The 20,277-nt window shown below is 43.7% G+C and overlaps 1 protein-coding gene across 6 annotated transcripts in view; it reads left to right on the forward strand.

Annotated features, from left to right (window-relative positions):
• The window catches only part of TSPAN18 (tetraspanin 18), a 120,595-nt gene that overhangs the window by 8,651 nt on the left and 91,667 nt on the right, over positions 1–20,277 (forward strand). For 2 of the 6 annotated variants that reach the window (XM_059474439.1, XM_059474437.1), the window contains exon 2: positions 2,911–2,984. The exons of 3 other annotated variants lie outside the window; for them this stretch is intronic. The gene's annotated coding sequence lies outside the window, so the exon portion shown is untranslated. Of the gene's footprint in view, positions 1–2,910; positions 2,985–15,170; positions 15,193–20,277 lie in introns of those variants that run through there. One more of the 6 variants, XM_059474443.1, reaches the window with a different exon arrangement.

The following is a 20,277-nucleotide window of genomic DNA, read 5'->3' on the forward strand; positions in this document are numbered from 1 at the left end:
GGCCCTTTGAACCAGCAGGTTCTTTGCAGCTTAAACTCACCTTTCCCTGCTGCTTATCCCCTATTAGAAGTTGCTATAATCTGCAGATTGTAGCTGTAATAAGTTCTGAAGCAGTGGCTGGGTTTGTGACAAGCGTAGGATTATAGCTCCAGGTGGGGAAGTGGCAGCAGGAACAGAGAACCTCAAAGGCACAAATATGTTGTTCCAGTTGAAATATTCTTAGCAATAAAGGAAGAGAAGCTAACAAAATTTAGTGTGGGAATAGAGCTATTTATCTAGGTTTCCATGGAGTGTCAGTGACCTATATAGGGTAATCCTGTACTGCACATAAAAAAATGCTGTGTTTAGAAGTAGAAAAACATTCTTTCTGGAGGACACATATTAAGAAGACTGCACCTTTGGAGATTCTTTCAAGCCATTTCATAGGAAGTGTCTTTAAATCAGCAAGACAAACTATGGCATACATCTGTGGTATTACTGTGTTTGCTTTGAATTCCTTGTAGAGACAGGTTTACTACTCCTTAGAGCTGCAGAAGAAAAAGATGCTGTCTGCCCCTGGTGAGTAAAATTGACTGCATCATGTACAGCCCAGGCTCCGAAGTTTTTGCCACACACACACAGGCACATGCTCTTTTGGATATCAGCAACATTTTTACAGCCCCAGACTAAGGAATGAATAAAGTAAACACGAACAGAGAGCGTGAGGTTTTCCCACTGTACCTCCTTCCCTCTGTTTAACAAGGCAAGCTACTGGAGTAGGAGAAAACAGCACAATCCTGAGTTGGCAGGGCAAATTTCATGAAGCTTTATTTGCTTCTTCTACACCATGTTGCAGTGGCCCTACTCAGGAGACAAGCTGTTCCTAAGCAGAGCCTCTGCTGGGTGGGTTAATTCCAGGCTTATGTCTTCAGCAGGAACCACACTGGTTGCTACTTGAGGCTAGGACTTGCTAGGAGTCTTCAAGGAAACAATTTGCCTGCAGAAGATGCTGATTTACTGAAACCATTTCTGCTTTATGGGAAAGGATTGGTCTCCACTCAGTTCTCCTGGGTAAATTTCTTGCATATTGGATAGAATTTCTCAGTCAAAACAGACAGGAGCCAAGTGGTTTGGGGTTTTCACCTATGCTGTCACAAATCCAAAACAGGGTCCTGAAAGCAGCTTTCCTACATGCCAGAAATACCAATCCTAACCACAGAACTGCTGTTCTAGAGCACATGTGTTTATGTATGAAGGATTCCAAGGTGTATTCCAAGTTTTTGTCCCTATGTGAAATGAAAAAAAATATTTCAAGTCTCAAAAAATGTGGTTCCCCCTAAAAACTGAGTTCCTACCCAGGTGTCCTTGTGTCTTCTTCAATGGTCTTACTGTCTTTCCTCACTGGTTCTGCAGGTTTGTGTCTCCCCTGGATGTGCTCTTATGGAGTGGAGCAAAGAATCCCTGGAGACCCTGGCAAAGCAATCAGCTTGTCAGTGACAGGAGGGGAAAGACTGACCCTGAAGCACTGCTGGTGTATTTTGTCAGGGTCAAGGCTGTACAAGGATATATAACTCCTAAACCACTGCTGCCTCTGAGGAATATTATTAGAGACTCAACTTGAGCAGCCAAGGAAAATAGAGCTGAACACTGCTGCTATGTTTGGGCCATTGTTATTGGGCAGGGTAGGAAAAATAATGCTTGGGGCAAGAGAGGAGCTTTTTGGAACAGCATGAAACAATCTTGTGCTGATCTGATTGCAGTGAGCCCAGCAAAGGCAAGGCTAGCGCATGGTTTCAGTAATAGGCCTCTTTCTTCCAATTTCTTCTTTCCTTGTGTTTTATAGAGAGGAGGAGAAAGTAGTCCTGTCTTGATCCTTTCTTAATTCTCCTAGGAGAGTAAGGAGATAACAGGAAGAAAGTCAAGAGGGGATCTCAGCTGACCTGGGTGTGTGCTTAGTGAGGGTGTTTGTTCTCTGTGGTTGTGCTCTATTCCACCAAAGACCTGAGCCTGGTTATTCCAGGGCAGCTCAGATCCCTGAACCATGATGTGCTCTGTCCTGCTTGGCTGCCAAGGGGACCTTTCAGGGGACCCCTCTGTTATAAAAGGTGGGATTGCAAAATTGAGGTGCACACTCCAGTTCTGACTATATGGGAATGCTGCTCTGCCTTTACTTTGTATTTTGTTCTTGCCATTTTTAGAAAAAGGAGGGGAAAAGGCTGAAGGTTGAAGCTTCATCGTTGCATAAAGACAAAACACTTCTCTTAAAGGCAAAAAATTCCAAGCCCTTGCTGTGTTCTTGAGGTTTAAATAATGGAAGTTTCCTGTTTCAGGGAAGCCAAATTCATTCTCAGATGGCCTCCTCTAACCTGTTTTAAGAAAACTTCTGTTCACCTTGTGGTGGATGAGGAGTCTGAGCTTGCCCTTTTGGTTTCACCCCTTCTTTTCATTCAAGTTAAATGAGGAGGCATAAGGTGTGTTTACAGCACACAGGAGCAGCAGTGGAAGGCCTGACCTGGTGGAAATCAGAACCAGGATTACCACACAGCTATTTTGGATGCAGCGTAGCATTTGGATCCACAACAGCCACCTCTGGAAATCATATCATGTCAAAGCAGTCCTGGATGTGAGATGAGCTCCACTGTGTCTGTCTGCAGAGATGCAGACCCCAGATACACAGTGTTTGAAAGAATAAATTAAAACACCATAAGCCTTGCTTTTATGGTTTGGTGGGGTTTTTTTGTTTTTGGTTTGTTTGTTTGGGGTTTTTTGGTAATAAACAAGCAATACTTATCTTAAAATATAAGTTAACAATAATATCTTAATAAGTGTTCACAAAAAATTACCTAAGAAAATATTTCTCTTAAATTAATGAAGTCTAGGACTTCTAGGGCTGAAATGACGGCAGATTTTTGGTCTTGCTTTTGGTTACAGTCATCAAAGGAGCCTTTAAAGGAACCTCTAAGAGGCTGATTGCTAAGACTCCATAGATCTCCAGGAAGACAAAGGTAAGCTGCTACCTTTCTTCAGAGCCTTCAACTGTGAACCTGTAGCTGATATGATAGCTGTAATATGAGGCCTTTTCAAGGACTGCATCCTTTGTCCTATAAAGTCAGTTTGCATCTTCTAATCACAGAATGACCTGACTACTTTGCATCCATTTCATGTCTAAATTCTGCCCATTTTTTAAGTGTACCTAAATTATTGGGAAAAGCAAGCTATTGATGTAAGACTTCACTCTTTTCTTCTGAGTCAGGGATGGTGAATTGAAAAAAGTAGATTAGTCTGAAAATAGTTCCAGCAACCTGAGGTCTTGGATGTATGATTGAGCCACACTCTACATTTGTCCTGTTGAAATAAAGTCAGGCTGCACTGGGATAGTGTTATAAAGGGTTTGCCATAACACAGGGCAGGGCTGCATGCTCCAGCTGTTCCCTGAGACTGGATGCAAAATCCTTTTTGTGGCTGAGCTGTATTCTTGTTGACTTCAATGTCACTGTCTAGGACTTTAATTGAAAGCTGAAGGAGCCCAAGAGAAGCCATGCAGGTGGATCTGTTTCCCTAAACATCCTACAGGATTACATCTGTAGACTGTGCTTTAACAAGAAGCTACAATCTTCACCTGTAATCCTGGATTCTTTATGGAGTGCAGCAGTGTGGAGTAGGAGCAAACACTGATTTTTTCTAAATGGAATATGATTAAATGTTAGACTGCTTGAATCTGGCTGTCTATAACTTCATAGGTAACTCTTCATAGACAAGATTTGTTTCTTCCTTTCCCCTTTCTTCTCTACTATCCCTGAGCTTTATTCCTTGAGATGAATTCTGCCTAAGTGAAGCAGAGATTTGTCCAGATACACTGTTGTCTAGCAAGGAGGTGGTGAAACAGATGCAGTTGTTGGAACTGATGATAAGGTAATTTTCTCACCCTTCCAAAAGCTGCAAATGCATTTTTGAAAGAGGATTTGTGGTGCTGGTAGCATTTGGTGTTGTGTGTGCACCCTGAGATAGAGATCAGAGATTGGCTGCTGGATAATGCAGCAGAGCACTGTGCCTGCAGGAACAGATTGGGCAGGCATCTGAGCTACCCTGGACTGGCCCACCACAATGAGTCAGTTGCTCAGAAATTTTCTGGCAGATGCAGCCTCTCTGTTTCATGTCACAGCAATTATCTACCACTTGTTTATTGAGTGTCTGTGTGGTCCACAGTATCTGAACCTCTCACAGTTGCAAATGGCTTGTATCCTTGTAGCACCTTTTTGAGGCAGAGAATTCCCATTTTACTGATGTAAGTGAAATCTAAATAACTTGCTGAGGGTATTATGGGAAACCTGTAACACACTAGAAAATAACAGAATAATACATATCCAAATTTTGCTCCTAGGAAAGACAGCTCAGGTTTAAAAACTGGGGAGAGTGTATTTCCTATGTCATAAGAAGATTTTTCCCAGCTAAATTTATCCCTAATAAATGACTTGCTTTGCTGTATTCTTGGAGCCAAATGTCCCAAGTAACTCAGTGATATGTTTCTGAGGCCTTTTCTTCTTTTTGCTGTGTTAATTGTGCATTTACTAAATTTGGATAGGACAACTTTTTCTCTGTAAATGAAGTTCTATTTGTGAGGTGTTTGGAATTTTTTTTGCAGGGTGTTGTTAGGGGCAAGGCTTGGTTGATTGGTTTTTTCTCATAGAAAATAAAGATGTTCTGAACTTTTAAGGAAGGAATGGAGTTAGGGGTGGGGAAATTTTTACCTCAGCCAAAATAATCAATATTTCATGGTTTGGGATATGCACTAGAGTGTGGGAGACTACAGGTGGTGGCCCTGAGATCGGGACCTTCTTTTCCTCATAGAACTGCAGTGCATTCGCTGCTACTCTTTCTTTCTTTGGAATGTCAACTTCTTGCCTGTTAAACTTCCTTGGAAGTGTGCAGAGGTTCATAACAAGCATTTTCCTTTGAGCAGACTGGTTTTTCAGACTGATTTCCCCCGAAAACAGTGTTTGGAAGAGTATATTATCAGGCCTAATAGCCCCTAACAAGTTAGTGGCTCCTTGAGTCCTATGCTTTAGTGGTATCTGAGGAGTGATGTGGTCCTGCAGCATCTGCCTGTTTTCACTGCAGCAGACCTAATCAAAGGCACAAAGTGAGATGGCCTCTTTCCCTGCCCCGAGGCACTCCCGGGTGCTTCCTTGAGAAAGCAATTTGCTTTGGAGTTATTAAAACAGCACATGCTGTAAAAAAAATAACATCCCAGGCACAGGTGGGGAGCTGCTGAGTATTAATGCCAGTTGTGCAGTTCAAAATCACAGCTTTGTTCTTGAGATTTTTTTAACACTATTAAAAAATTCAGCCTTGATCTTGATGAGAGCTCGAGTCCCCGAGCTTGAGTGGAATCAGGGTCAAGGTTTTTAATTTGTTCATTCCTCAGAGATGCTGAGCACCTTCTGTGGCAGCTGAAATTAGTGGGAGCTGTGTGTGCTCAGCATTTTGGAAGGAAAACAGTGTGTGCATGTGTTGTGAGCTGTGATGTACAGAAGGCAGGATCTCTAGGGGTTTGCAGTATCTAATAAGATGCCCCCTACAGTTGTTTCTTAATTAAGCCCCAGACACCTTACATGGCTTCTCTTGAACTTCAGGACTCTGCTTTTCTTGAGCATATATGAGACTTCTAGCCTGGCAACTCCTTGGAGCTTTCTTTTAAGGTATTAAGGGGAGGAAAACCAGTTGGTTGCCTCAAGCTGAGGAGGAAATGCTAGACTTGAAGGATTATCTCAGTGCAATGAATTTTAAAGACTTTTTGCTATACATGTGTGGAAAGCTATCAAAATGCTAATGGTTCTGCTGTCTTTTTTAACCCTTTCAATATATGGAACTGATGGAGGGGAAGTGAGAATGATGGTATTCAACTGTAAATGGATGGTTTAATCAGAAATTAAGTTCTAAGTAGCTTTTCATCTGTCAGCCACTTCTCCCAGTGATAAGGAGGACTGATGCACCCATCATCTGGATAGACCGATTCTGTATGAACAGTTGAGCCTATCTGCAGCTGTTGTGTAGGCCAGGTACTCCCTGCAGCCAGCACCCTACAGGAAAGGCTGAAGAGCTCACACCGGTGCCCCTCCTGCCCCCCACCCGCTTTGTGGGACATGCCTGCAGTGCCAAGGACACCTCTGTTGTGGGGCAGGTCTGTCCCTGCCACAGCAACTCATCCAGTCCTGCACCTTGCTGAGGGCCCTGGGACAGGATGGATTGATGTCCTCCCTGCACAGATGGAACACGAGCGTCCTACCGTGGCACAGGACACTGTGTTTCACCAAGGAGACTCTGCTTCTCCCGGGTGCCTTGCCTCACCACCCTAAGCCAGGGAGGACACACGGGTTGGGAGTGTTTTCTCCATGGCTGCCCTGAGCTGGGCAGCAAGGCGTGTCTGAGGTGCTGAGCAGGTGCTGTGTTTGCAGTGGCTCTGCACTGCTGGGGCTGCCCTGCTGCTGCTGCCCCAAGTGGCTGGGCTGGTGAGATCTGTGCAGGAGCTGCTGTTCCATTTATTTAGGTTTTTGGCTGAAGTTTTTGACCTGTTAGGAATACCTCATTCAACTCTACAGAGATTCTGTTAAAGTTCTGCGTTGGAACCAGGTAAATACTTGGCTAGCCAATGATATAAGTGGCTGAAATTGTGTATTATTAGGCTCATGAGACTCAGTCATTCCTTTAGCAGTCTCGGAAATATTTTAGAGCAATGGATCTGTCTGTGCTTATCTTTTTAATCAGGACTAGCCAGGCAATTTTAGCCCTCAGGAGAGCCCAAATCACTGAGCTGCAGGGCTATCTAGGCCATTAAGCTTATGGCTTTCAGGTTTCTGTGAACCTGTAATGTTATTTAGTTATTATTTTTAAGGCATATTTACTGTTAAATAAGAGCTGCCAGCTTATTTCAAATCTTCAAAGCATCAGTCTTTTCCATTTTGGTTGCTCCTGGGGGCAGGAGCAAGGGCAGGCAGTATGGAAAGGATTGCTGCAGGGATTTGTTTGGGCTTGGGACCAAGGAGACACTGGATGGAGCAAGGTAAAGAGAGCAGATAGCAGTGAGACACTGTGGAAGAGGCTTTTCCTTTCTCATTTGCCATGAGTTTGTTGAGGTGTTGTATAGCTTGGGGCATCCTAAAGTAGATTGCATAGGACATTTGGGAAGCCAGCTTTAGGGAAAGCTGTTTTAGGGTGGATTGTTCTAAATAATGTGAAGATATGGCTGGTGCATAGTGCACTAAGCATCATGTTGACCATGGTTTCCTGTTTGGTTTTCAGCAAATTTATTACTTTAGTCAGTGTGTGTGTGAGAAGAAATAGCTATTCAGCCCATCTCCTTGTATTTTTCCCCATCATAGACAGTTACAATTCACTTGCCAATCTCATGTATATTAAAAAGCTGTTTTCAGTGGACTCTTTTTTCTTTGATTCTTACATTTCTCAGTGGGCGGCTTTAGAAAATTGCAAACAATATTTTTTTATGAGAAATGATTCCCCCTGAAATTTTTGTGATCACTGGGAAAAAAAAATCTCTACCTTTTTCTAATTCTTGTTTCTCACAACAAGTGCTTTTCACTTCATCTTGAAAATTTAAGGTTGCATGAATAAACAGGTGTCACCTAATGTGTCCACAGTCGGTTTGCAGACATGAGTTTTAAACTGCATCTTCGCATTTTCCATTTGTGTTTTTGTGTGTGTGAAGAGAAGGGAGCTTGAGCTGTATTCTTCCACCACAATCCCTCCTTGCATGCCACAAGATGAAGGTCTTGGCAGTGGGAAGAGCAGGATTTACAGGGAGTATAAGTACATGGCATGTCAATGTCACTTCTGTGATTAAGTATGCAGGTAATCTCTGTAGATTAAATGCTAAATACCAATGCAAAACAAAATCCTCTACTATGTCTGAAGGAAAGTGCGATGCAGAGTCAGGGTTTTGGATGAGCCTGTGAAGCAGGTTGCTGAACTAGCCAAAAGGGCCGTGGGATATGCAGGCATGGTCAGTGAAGGGTGTTTATTGGAAGGAAATGGGTCACCCTCTTTGATAGATGGCTTCTGACTTTTTTTTTCTTTCACATGCTTGCTTGGTTCTAAAACCATAATTCTGCTTTCTTTTGACTGCATGAGCAAAGAAGGGGTGTGGAAGGGCTGGTTAACAGCAACGACAGTCTTGATCTTGCGAGTTGCCATCTTTCAGAAGTTGGCTGTGGATCCTCTGCATGTACTAGTCTATGTTTCTGAGGTGAGAAGAGTTGTGGGAGATGCAGCCATGACAGTAAAGAGGCAAAGTTCCCTATTTGCTCATACTGGACATATCTCTGCTCTCCTCTCAGAGAAACTGACATGGTTTAAAGCATTGGAGTTGTTGTGCTTTGAAAGATTTCAATCTTCAGTGTAGCAATAATTATTTCCACCAAGAGTCTTTGTGTTTCCAAATTCCCAAGGCTGAAGATACCTTACCCCAGGACATGTAGCAGCATGATGGGTAGAAAACCTTCTGGGAAAGAGAAAGTTCTCAGTTCAAATATTGGCTTGAACTTTAGGCAAAAAGTCTATACAAACCAGCCTGCAGTATTCCAGAAGCCAGGCACTCAGTCAAATTACTTGTTGGATGAGCTGTGGTTGTTGTCCATGTGTGTGGTCTTAGCCCATGGCAAATGAAAGGTAATGCAATTTAACTAAGCTCTATCACTGCTAAATTAAACTGCCTCACATCATCTTCAGAGGATGAGCATGAACATGGAGAGTTACCACAGCTCAGCTGATGCCCAGCCTGCTGCTACTGCAGTGCACCACAACTTCATGGGGATCTCCACTGGAGAGTCCCAGTGGGCAAGCAGCAAGTAATAGCCAGTTGCAAGGAGAAGGAATTATAGCTGTGCCTCCATTTGGAGAATATAGTCCCTAAATCTCATCACATTTTTACCTTGGGAAGTTCAGGTGGCTTTTGGTTTTCACCAATTGCTGTACTCACTAAAAAAAAAATCATAATTGTTGTTGGCTCCCTTGCCTGTCCTTTTGCTTGTAACAGGCAGTGGTGCCAAATACACTTTTTGTTCTCTTGGGAATGTGTTTCCTGAAAGATTCCTTTCATCTGCAATGGATTCTTGTGCTTTAAACACAGGAAATATTAATGGCTTTTTTCCCCAAATATCTGTGAGAACTTCTTTGTAAATGAATTGAAATTGTCCCATTTGATAGCAGATGAAGCAGCAGTCTGTCCTCACTTCCAGTTGCTTTGTCTCTGAGATCAGTATTCCTTGTCTAGGAATACCAAGAGGCACTGAATGATCTGACCTTGCCATGGATGATCCAGCAAGCTTGGCAGCCTGGAGATGTGTCCAATTTGGCTGCCAAAATGGGATTTGAAAGGGAATTGCTGTAAAGTGATGTTAGAAAGGATACGGAAATAGTCACTTTGGCTCCTTGGCCTTTACACTACTGTTTTGGTTTAGGGCAAATTTGGGAGGAAACCTCCAAAGGGCCCCTCTAGAAAGCAGATTTAAGTGACCCCTCCCCCAGCTGGTTTGGGAAAAGATTTCCTTGGAGAAAAGTAGGAAAAAACTGTTTATTAAACAGGCAGCATTCAGCATCACAAAACATTCAGCAGCACAAAAAAACCAAAAAACCCCAATATGAAACAATAAAACCTCTTGCTTATCTAAAGAGATGACAAACTCAGAAAGTCCTCTTTGTGGGCTGTAGCTCAGCTCACTCAGTCTGCTATCAGGTGAGCTGCTGGTTCTCCTCTGGGTGTTCTGTCCAGAGTAGGTTTAAACAGTTCCAAGAAAAAAGACAACCACAGTTCAGGGAACTTCTCTGCCTCATCTAGCTAAAAACTAACTAAAAGCAAAGGAGAGCTCTGTCCTGCTGTCTGTCTGTCTGCAGACAGCACAGCTCAGGAGCAGGATGCAGGGAGCAAGTGCAGTTTCTGATAACCAACTCCACGCTTCTTCTTCCCCACCTTCACTCTCAGGACCAGTCTCAAAGGTGCAAAACTTATTTCTGGGCTAAACAGATGAATGGGGATACAAGCATCATAAAGACACCCCAGGACAGCTATGAAGAGACAACTTTAGCAAAAGCCTCTGTAGCCAGTCTGTGAGCTCAGCCTCAGGAGACCATGGCAGGCGATGCCTTTGTTCTGACCTGACCCCTGGGCTCATAGTGGTGAGAGGGTGGCAAGGTGGGCTGTGCCAGCTGCAGAACCTCTAAGAGGAGAGGGGAACAAGGGTTTGCTCAGGGGAAATGCTGTGTCTCTTGTCCCCAGAAACTTATCCTGGCAGTGACCCTGATCATGGTGATGACGGACAGTCTCCAGTCCCAGTGGTTGTCATGCGAGGTTTGGTACTGGTGGGGTGATGCTGGCAGCACTACTGCACCTTCATTATGGAGTCAGGGTCACAGGTGCTTCTGTGTCCTTGTGACCTGCTTGTTCATCCTGTTTTCTTCCAAGCCAGGACTGAAATCTCCTGTTATTGACTGACTAAAGCTTTTGTGCTGAAAATTTCCCATTCATGCAATCTCTCAGAAACCATCCCAGTGTGACAAACTCTTTCTAGCTCCAGTGTCTCTTTTGCTGTGATTTTCTGTAAACCAAGGCTGCAATGTGTTTCTTAAACATACATGAAGCTTAGCATCTGTTGTTGGTGACACAGATCATTGCACATGGAAGACTGAACTTGCAAGTTCATGTACAGCCTGCTTTCACTGCACAATGAAGATGTGGGTAAATGGGAATTAGGATTAATACTGGATTTAAGATTCTCATAGCTGGCTGGTAAAAGCCTAATCTCCTCAAAGGCTGCAGGCAGGCTGGCAGCATTCAGCTCAAGGCCAATGTTGTTTGCAAGACCTGAAAGAAATTGAATTTTGATTCTTAGAGCACTTTAATCATAGCCTTTCAAGATAGGGATGGGAAGAGCATATACTATCTCAAATGCAGCCTTTTAATTTCTTTAATGTATGACAGTCACCTAGGCTTCTAGGTCTGATGGACGTTTGACAGTAATATTTTTCATTTCCTTTTGTAAAAGCTTAGGGATTCTGATTGATTTTAGAAATGTATAAATTGCATTCTGAAAGTTGATATGCCAAAGTCTCTGTATAGGCAGAGTGAGATAAATCCAAGCAGGGCAGCAAACACTTCCCAGTTTAAAGTGTTGAGAGTGCTAAATGTCTTTCAGGTAAGCAGGCTCAGGAGACCATAGAAGTGTGGAGCTCCTGGGTGTGATGTGGTCAGCTTAGTCCAGCCTGGTTTGTCTTTTGCTGTGGTAGAGATGACTGGTGAGAAATGTGAGAAATGCATTGCTGAGTCTGTGCAGGTCCTAAAATGAATCACTACATTTGACATTAAGGCCCATGTTGAAAAATAACGTTTTAACATGAAGTGTTGATGCTTCTCCTGTTTATTGTGGCTGCAATTCTTCTGTGTACCTAGTCTTTTCTGAAAGTCAGACATTAAGTTATTTAGATAACTTGTTTTCCAGTTAAATCTTAAGGTAGACTTTATGTAGGCTTTATCCTGCATTGTCGAACAGGACAGAGGTGTGTCAAGTTTGCCTGTATAGCTACTCCTGATTCCTTGTTCCCAGCTTTCTCTTTGATAGCAGTTTTGATTGTCTCTGCCAGTGATAGCCTGGCAAAGTGTGTCTGCTTTTCCTTTGTTTTAAATCAACAGCCCATCCTGTGGATGGGTCCCCTTTATGGGGGGTATCAAAGATCTCTTCAGTATGAGGATGGATGCCACTGTCAGTCAAGAGGGCTCTGAGCCACTGAGCATGGGAGGAGCAGAGGCACATTGACTGGATTTGAGTGGAAAGCTTGAGGAGTGCTGCTGATACAATTCAATATCCATGTTGCTAACAAGAATGACTTTTCTGTAGATGATGCAGAAACATGGTGATGAAGTGCCTTTAACTAGGCCTGGATCCAGTCTTATCAATTTATTTTTTCTCAAGCCTACATATTCAAACTCTACCTAGATATATTTCTTTGGATTGCTTCTCTTTCCTTCTGTGCTGGTCCTCCTTGCTTAGGCTGCTTTTCCTCTCACTGATGCCTTGTGTAGAACCTGTTATCAAATAATCCTATTACTCTTTTTAGTAATCTCTAAAACACCATCAAGCAGGACATTTTTTCTAAGGTGTGAAGTTTCCTTGCATACCTTAAGTGACCTGGCTCTCAGCATGTGAAATTGAGACGTGCACTGAAGGTTGTCCTTTTCAAGGCTCAGGGCCCACATGATGACCTGATTAAAATTTGAAAGACAGTGACTTTATTTAATTTAATAATGAATGTCTCTGGCCCCATTGTTCTCAGAGTTAAAGGGAGCATCTCAACTGCTGGTTTCTCGGCTGTTTTATGGCCTGGAAAGGCCCGGGGTGGCCTTGGGCAGCCCGCGCTCCAAAGGACGAAAGGAGGCTTCAGGTTTTTTCTCGGTCTTCAGTGTTTATTAGTTGTTTATCTAAAAGATTTTCTCCCGGCCCGACAGAGGTCTGCACAGCACGCCAGCCATGAGCACACTGAGAGCCCCTGGGGCGGTCACCTATCTTTATACTCAAAATTACATATACAATATTTACCTATTTTCCCCAATACCTTTTACCCTTATTGACCAGTGCACTTTTAGTAATAACCAATCCCAAAGTGCCACCACCACCACAGAAGATGGAGGCCAAGAAGAAGAAGAAGAAGAATAGGACACCCCCCAATTCCTCCATCTTACTTCTCTAGACCCCCCTGTACAGAAATTCTAAACCCTGTGTTTCACACTCTAATTAACTTATCCCTTCACCATTTATCCCAGTGAAATCCTCCCATCCTCATACAGGTGTCGTCTCCCGTGTAGGATCAAAGTCCAGCCACCAGACACTTCTGGCAACATTCCAGGATCTCCGAGGCCCCAGGGGTGGTCTTGGTGACTGGGCACATCAGTCCTGAGGTGCTGAGATCCCACACTCAACCATTAGGCCAGATGGAATTCAGGTCTCTACTGGGGCTCTCAAGTCCCTAAAAGCACGAGCTGGTTGGGGTCATGTTGATGGGAAAATTTCTGCTCTGTTTTGTAACAGTCAGGAAAGTCTTTGGTCTTTCAGCTCTACTCCCTTTACTCTTCAGCAGAGATTGTTGGTAAGGAGCAGTGGATAGAGAGGGAACCTGGGCAAGCCTGGCATCCAGCAGCAAAGGTCAGTAGAGATGCCTGAGCTCTGCCAGCACAAGGAGGTTTATTTCAGTCAGCAAAAATCATCCAAGTTTTCGCTGACTGTAAGAGACCTTATCCCTCTGCAGAAGTCAAACAGCTTGGTTTAAAGCATGCAACAATTCATGGAAGTGCCTTGTGAGCATCTTAAAACTGTTGTTTTGTTCAGTATTACGGCTGGTTGGAAGGTTTGGTCTGTGGTGTTTCTGGAGTGTGGTGGGAGTTGGCAAAAACTGCTTGGAACAGCAGTGTGTAATGAGACAGTGCCATGCTGGGTGAAGCTCAGCCTATAAAAATTTTTAAGCCTATAAAAATTCAGGAGAACATGTATTAATGCTATTGCTTGTTGTTGTAGCCTCTAGCAAGCAGATAGGGAGCTATTAAACCTCTCTGAATAGAACTAAGGGTGAGGGGGAATATCTGATAACTTCAGCTTGTATCAGTTGTACAAATTACTTGGAGTAGAACAAGCACAGGCATAGCATTTTAAAAAAGAAACAAACAACCAAATCAAACCAACAGGAACAACAAAGACCTCTCGACACATGTCAGTGTGTGTCTACCAAAAGGATACAGGTTTTCATGCTGGCTGAACTATGCAAGGGGGAAGAAAGTGCCATGCTGACCTGTAGTTGCATCCTGCCTTGTAGGTTAGGCACTATTTGAAGTCAATGAATTTTTGATTGCTGTTTTGGCCAAAGCCTTGTCATTATAAACAAGCAGTTGTGCTGGTAGAGATGAATGGGTGTGAATAAACTTGTGTCTTGTTCCTGGTACCTTAGAGGGCCCAGTGATAGAAATGTACCTTATGATTCTACAGCAGCAATTTCTTATTATCCACCAATGAGTGTCCTCTGTGCTCAGCACTGAGACTGGCAGAGGCCCTTCACCAGCACTGAAGCTGCACCTCAAAGCTAAATCTGCTCGTAGCAGATCCCACTGGTGATGCTGTGCTTTTCAAAGCGTTTGCAGCCTTGCCTCTGGAAGGCCAGCCAACACCACCACGGCTAGTGCTGCTCCTCCACTTTTTCTCTCAAATTCCCCAGCTGTGGCCAGGAATGCACAGCCCCTGCACCCTGCCAGCCCGGTGTTTTGTTGCAGATGAATGCGGTGGGACGATCTGTAAACACTGCTGTGTGTTCTGATGGTGAATGTTTGCAAGCTGTTTGCACAGCGTTACTCATTTATCCCCCCAGCCCCTCCAAGAGCAGCCTCGGCTTTACCGCTCCCGATAAGCTGGTGTGTGATCTGAGGCACAGCCACCAGCCAGAGCCGAAGGCAGGCAGGAGTCCCGAGTGCATAGTTTGGGGGCAGCTCGGTTTCTTTCCTGATAAGCCCGAGCCTCTTGCGGCAGTACAGTGCACACTCCTTTTAAACTGTGATCATAATCCTCTTTGCAGCCGGCGCTGCTATCCCCACAGGAAGCATTAGCAATATCACAAAGTGCGGAGACTTCATTGTTTTCCCCTAATCTGCAAAGGGAACTGAGACAGGACAGAGGAAACTTTAACCTATTCCATGCCTCAGTGGCAAATAATTAGTTTCTTACTGAGTGAGAAAACGGGGGAAGCCTCTTAGTTAAGATAAAGTAAGCACAAGGCTCGCAGGCTTATCTTGCTCTGTGGAATTCGGGAAAGGACGTGTCCTTGAATTCGCCTGTCTGGCGTGCCCGGATTTTGTATTTGGGAGTAATGAGTCTATGGGAGCTGCCCTAAGTGATTGCTGGGTATGAGACACCTCTTGCCAGGAAATGCAGTAGCCATGCTTTTGTTTAAGGACCTGAACAAAAGGCTCTGGATGCTTAATAATGTGCAAATTTGGGTGGGTGGGATATGGAGAAGGTTAATAGGGCAGGCTAACAGAGGAGGAGCTGAGTTTGAGAGAGGAGGAGAAGAATGCCGAAGACATGGCAGCAGACAGAGGGAAGCAAAACAGGAAAGGCAGACCCTTTTTGCCATGTTAAAGTTAACTTAGTCCCCACTGAGATTTTTGGGGTAAGTGTAAGCTGTGTCTGATGAAACAGTATTTTCAGCCGTGGCTTTGTGAGAGGTCACAGTGCAGCTCCGGGGGCAGTGGGTGTGCAAGTCTGAGTGCTGTGTACGTGCTGTGCAGACACTGACCCATCACAAGGTGTGACTGGCTGTGAGGGTGCTTTTGTGGGTGGGAATTCACTTTGGGTCCGTGCTTTACCTTTGCAGAACTCATCTTAGCAAGCTGCCTGTCATGAAATTTTTCTTGTCGTGCTTGGGTCTGAGGCTGGGCTGTGCTTTTGTTGAAAAGGAAAAGCTGAAGTGGGGGGAGTTGCCCTGGCCTGGCATGGGGGGCACAGATCTGGAATGGTGAATGGTTTGCTTGCACATGTGCTGCCTCTGTGAAAGTCCTTTAATCCAAAAGATGACAAGAGCAAAGGAACAAAAGAAAACACTCTCAAAAATAACATGAGATAAGGATCTGGAGAATTTGCTTTTTATTTTGCTCACGAGTCCCTGGAGACTTCTTCTTTTAAGGGAAGAAATGCAGCTTTCAAGGTCGAGTTTTTTTTTTTTTTTAATATGCTCCCCCCAACCCCTCCCACCCCTCCCTTTTTCTTCAGACTTCAAAGGCAGTCAGCTGAGAGCTTCCTAGGAATGTTACATCTGTTCAGAGTAAATGTGGATTGGTAGAAATTCTTCCTCCAAAGTGTCTGAAATTTGTACACAAATTTTCTTGAGGCTGTGGTAAACAAAACCCAACCTCAGTGGGGTCAGGGCTGAGTGATGTGCAGTAGTGAAGGGTGGAAATCCAGCAAGTGAGAGTAGTGTTCTGCAGAGGCATTAAATTTAGACACAAGTGGGGTATTTTTCTTGATTCCTTAATAGAAAACAGTTTAATGTCTGTTCCTTTTAATAAAATTGTTTCAGAAATTGAAACTGTACAAATGGACTGAAATGTGAACGAATGCTTGGCCACTCTTCCTCAAACCCTGCTTGTGCTAGCTGTGTACCTGCTGGCATACCTGCCTTATCAGTTTGCTTTCAATCTTCATCTGTGTATCAAAGAGTGAAATCAAAATTTTGCTTATGTGTCTAGTGCTTGGTCCTTCACCAGCTGATCCAAAACCTATTGGCAGTGGAGGGGCCTTAGATCAGGGACTTGATATGGTCAAGTCACTAAGCCTGGAGGATACAGCAGGTGGATGTAGGAACTGGACTTAGTTTAACACTGCTTTGCCTGTTATGGATGGGAATTTATTGCTGATTTTGATGAAAGCTGATGAGTGGCGTTGCTGGGAACGTTTGGAAATCCTCTCCACAGTAGGACTGATGGACACGCTCAGGTCCCAGACAGCCTTGTGCATAACTGCCTCTTCACATCACAAAAGTGTAACTGAACTGTAAATGGTTTTCACACCAATTATTTCCCTCTTGTTTTTGAATAGAACCGGGAGGGGGGTTGTTTATCCCATTTCCCTGGTGCAGCTGAAACTCAGAGCAGCAAGCCTGTGCTGAAGCTGTTGTTTCCTCTGCGTGCTTCCCATAAGGAGGCCAAGGAGTGTGAGATTTGTGATTCAGTGTGTGGCTTTGTCACATGCCTACCCAGGCTGAAGATGATAGAAATCTTGGTGCTATCTCACTTCAGGTTGGGTAAGTATATTATGTTTGTTGCTTTTGTGGGATTTTCTTTTAAACTAGCCTTCTTAAATGAAGAGCAGCAATATTTAAGCTTGTGTGTAAATAAGCAGAGAACCCTGGCTTCATTTTGTCTAATCTGTTTAACCTTCATCAACCCAAATATTTACTCTAGGCATTGAATATCCAGGCAGTGTAACTCTGATGCTAAAATTCATGCCATGAGAATGCTGTAGATTGACTAATCCTGCAGAATTCCCCAAATCCCTGTCTGTATAAATAAACTTCCTATATGAAGGATTATAACTAAATGCTGTGAATTCAGATCAGCAAAGCAGTACAGCAGTTGGCCCATTTCTTCTGCTGCTTACTTATGTATTTTTATAAGGTTATTCATCTTGGTCTAGATAGATGTGTAAAGAAAACTGCAAATACTGAAGCACGATGCTGTCATATACTGCATGAGGAAAGTTTAACCCTCTGCCTTTTATCAGTTTTCAAATCACCATCAGCTTGATTTACCCAGATTGTTGAAATTGTTATTCCTTTCGGGTATGGCATTTCTGGTGAATCTGCGGGGGTTTTTTTTTTGGTCTTTAACCTCTTCCTGCAATTGTGCAATGCAAAGAGTTCATTAAACGGTACCAGCTCCGTTGCTGAGGGTGTCCCCACCCCTCACAGGCACATTCCCAGCTGCAGAGCAGAGCCTGCAGCATCCGGATTTACAGCCTTAAAGCTGACATCTCAGGGCTGCTGTGCCGTGCCCACTGCAGGCAATACTCACAAGACCCCTGTGTAAACCTCTCGGTATAGGCAGGGTGCAAGCAGCCTTCTGAGCAGCTAGGCTTCTGTCCTGTTACTGTATTAACTATCTGTCTTTGTGAGATTTAAGTGCAGACTTATTTGGGATCCTTATCTCGGAGAAGTTCTCTTAAAATCCCATCATGTTGCCCTGTCTGTTACTGTTCATTGTTCCAGACGTGTGAAGGCAATAAACACTCTGGGGACAGGAGTTAATTTGGCTATTTTAAATGGAATAATTAAAAACAATGAGATCAAGTTACAGAAGTACAATCAAAACCGTTCATGGAGGATTTCACAACAGTATTGGTCATTAGGTTCATGAGAAGCTAATTTGTACTTTCTGAGAACTTTGAGAGTAGATTTGAAAAATTTAAATAACACAAGAGCCAGCAGGATGAAATTGTTCCCTATTGGCAGGGAAGGGTCCCAGCAAATTTTACTCTGTTTTTTGCTTACAAGATTCTAACAGTTGGAGACTAGAGGGAACAAGTTGCTCAGCTGCTGCAATATCAGGAACATGTCTAGACTGAAACCTGTGCTGTTCATGTCACTGGGTCCTGACAGATAATTCTCTTTGCTGGAAAAGGACTCGCAGGGGAAGAATTTCACCTCACTTTACTTGCCAACAGGCTTCATAGGGAAATTCCTTCCCTGTCCCATGCTGGGTTAGTCAGAATTTAACAGTGTATCTGGGTAAGAATCACTGCAGTTAGGCTGCTAATCTCATTTCTGTCCTCAGATAAGATTGTTATCAGAATAATTGTCTGTTTGCTCCCCCTTCTGAGTCTAATCAGAGTGGATTGTACCAGTACCTCCTGGGGCAGAGGGACTTGGATGTTGATTACTCTCAAAAGAAAGAGAAAAATCCTCAGTGTATATTTAATGTAAACTTCAGTTTTGTTAGATGTTCACAGGAAAATCATCTGGAAATAACTTGCTCAGACGTGTCTTGGGCTTTTCACAGCAATATATTTGTTCTGGTTTAGAGTCCAAGTTTAGTCAGGCAAGTGCATGCAGTGCATGATGTGGTGAGTTTTTCAATAGATAATGCTGTGCACCAGCAAAACTGGTATTTTCTCAAGCCCTGGGCCAGAGCAAGTTCATGTCTGCAGAGAATGCATACTCTTAGGTGCTGCAGCCAGCAAATAAATCTGAACAATTAGTGCTTTTCCCCTTATTTCAAAGCAAATTGCAGGAGTGGGTGGATTTTGCTGGTGGGTATAAAGGAGACTCAAAGATATTAACTTTTCATATATATCCTTCAAGTTGGGACTAGAACTTGTCTCTTGATGTGCTTACCTGAGGAAATGTGCTGGAAATTTGGTCTCTCTGTGGGAGTGAGCAAACCACAGGTAACACAGCACTCCAGTGAGATACAGAAATGGTGTGTGCTGCCCGTGGTACAGGGTGAGAAAACTGAGACTCAGAGGTACCATGGGCTGCTATGGGAGCTGCCAAAGCAGAGCTGTGCAGATAAGGTCTGTGCCAGAGCCACACTGCCAGTGGGTGCTCCTGATTTCTGGTCTGGATTGCCATCTCCCAGCTCCAATCACCAGCACTGCAGGGAAAACAAGATGTGGAGCTGCCCTTAGTGGTGTTGCTGCTGTGGAGATGATGTCTGGCTTGATCAGACCCGTGTCCCTGGATGGTTTGAAGCTTCTCTAGAGCTTTCGAGTGTGATACCTAAAGCAAGCTCAAAGGGCAAGGGCATGCAACTGAGGAGAGTGCTCAGAGCTGCTGATCTTGCATGGCTTGTGTGTGAGAACCTCTGAGACTGTCTGATTCAATCAGGTTTAAAGGATGTTGAATGAAGCAGGTTCTTTCAGGCACAGGCAAATGTCATTTTGGGGACCTTGAATTTGGTATGGCCACAGCTGCTTCTAGCCTAATGTGTGCTTAGTGTGGATATTCTCTGGAAGTTTTATTGCATACTTTGCTGCTTCCTGCTCCATTAGACTTCAAATCACTAATTGTAGTGGTAGTTTCATGGCTACAGTGTCCCTTTCAGCAGAAACTGTAACCACTTTCCATTTGCTGGATGACTTAACTGATGTTGCGCTTCTTAGTACAAAGAGAGAAACAGACTTGCAGAAAGAGAGGAAGAGAGATAAAATGAGATGGAAAAGCTGTTTTCACCTTTGCCTATATTGCACTGAAGAGATGCTGGGGACACTGTTTAGAAAAGTGCTTCTGGAACTGGAAGTGATACAATGGTATCAGGACAACCAGTAAACAGAGCCTTAGATGTGTAGGGTGCTGTAGCCATCCTACTGCCTCCAGAACTCGAGTTTGCATCTCCACACAAAAGTGCAATATCGACTAACTTGGACCTAGCTGTGGTGTGTTTGACTTGGCCCTGCTGAACATGCCACAGATATCAGTGTCCAGCAGTAGTGCTTGTGGTCTTGAAGGCCCCTTTTTATGGTTTGTGTCCCCATGCTAAGGAATTTTTTTTTTTCCCTTTTTCCATTACATGTATTGCTTATGGTTTTTTGGGGGTTTTGTTGTTGTTTTTTGTTGTGCAGTTATGTTTTGTTGTTGTTATGTTATGTTTCTTTTTTCACTTGAAACATATTTTTGGCACCCCTTGGTCCTTTAATGGGCTCTCATGTTATCAGACACCACAGCTCTACATACATTAGCTGTGCTTTGTTATCTGGATTTCTT

The sequence above is a fragment of the Ammospiza nelsoni genome, chromosome 6 (assembly GCF_027579445.1).
Source record: "Ammospiza nelsoni isolate bAmmNel1 chromosome 6, bAmmNel1.pri, whole genome shotgun sequence".
Taxonomy (NCBI): Eukaryota; Metazoa; Chordata; class Aves; order Passeriformes; family Passerellidae; genus Ammospiza; species Ammospiza nelsoni.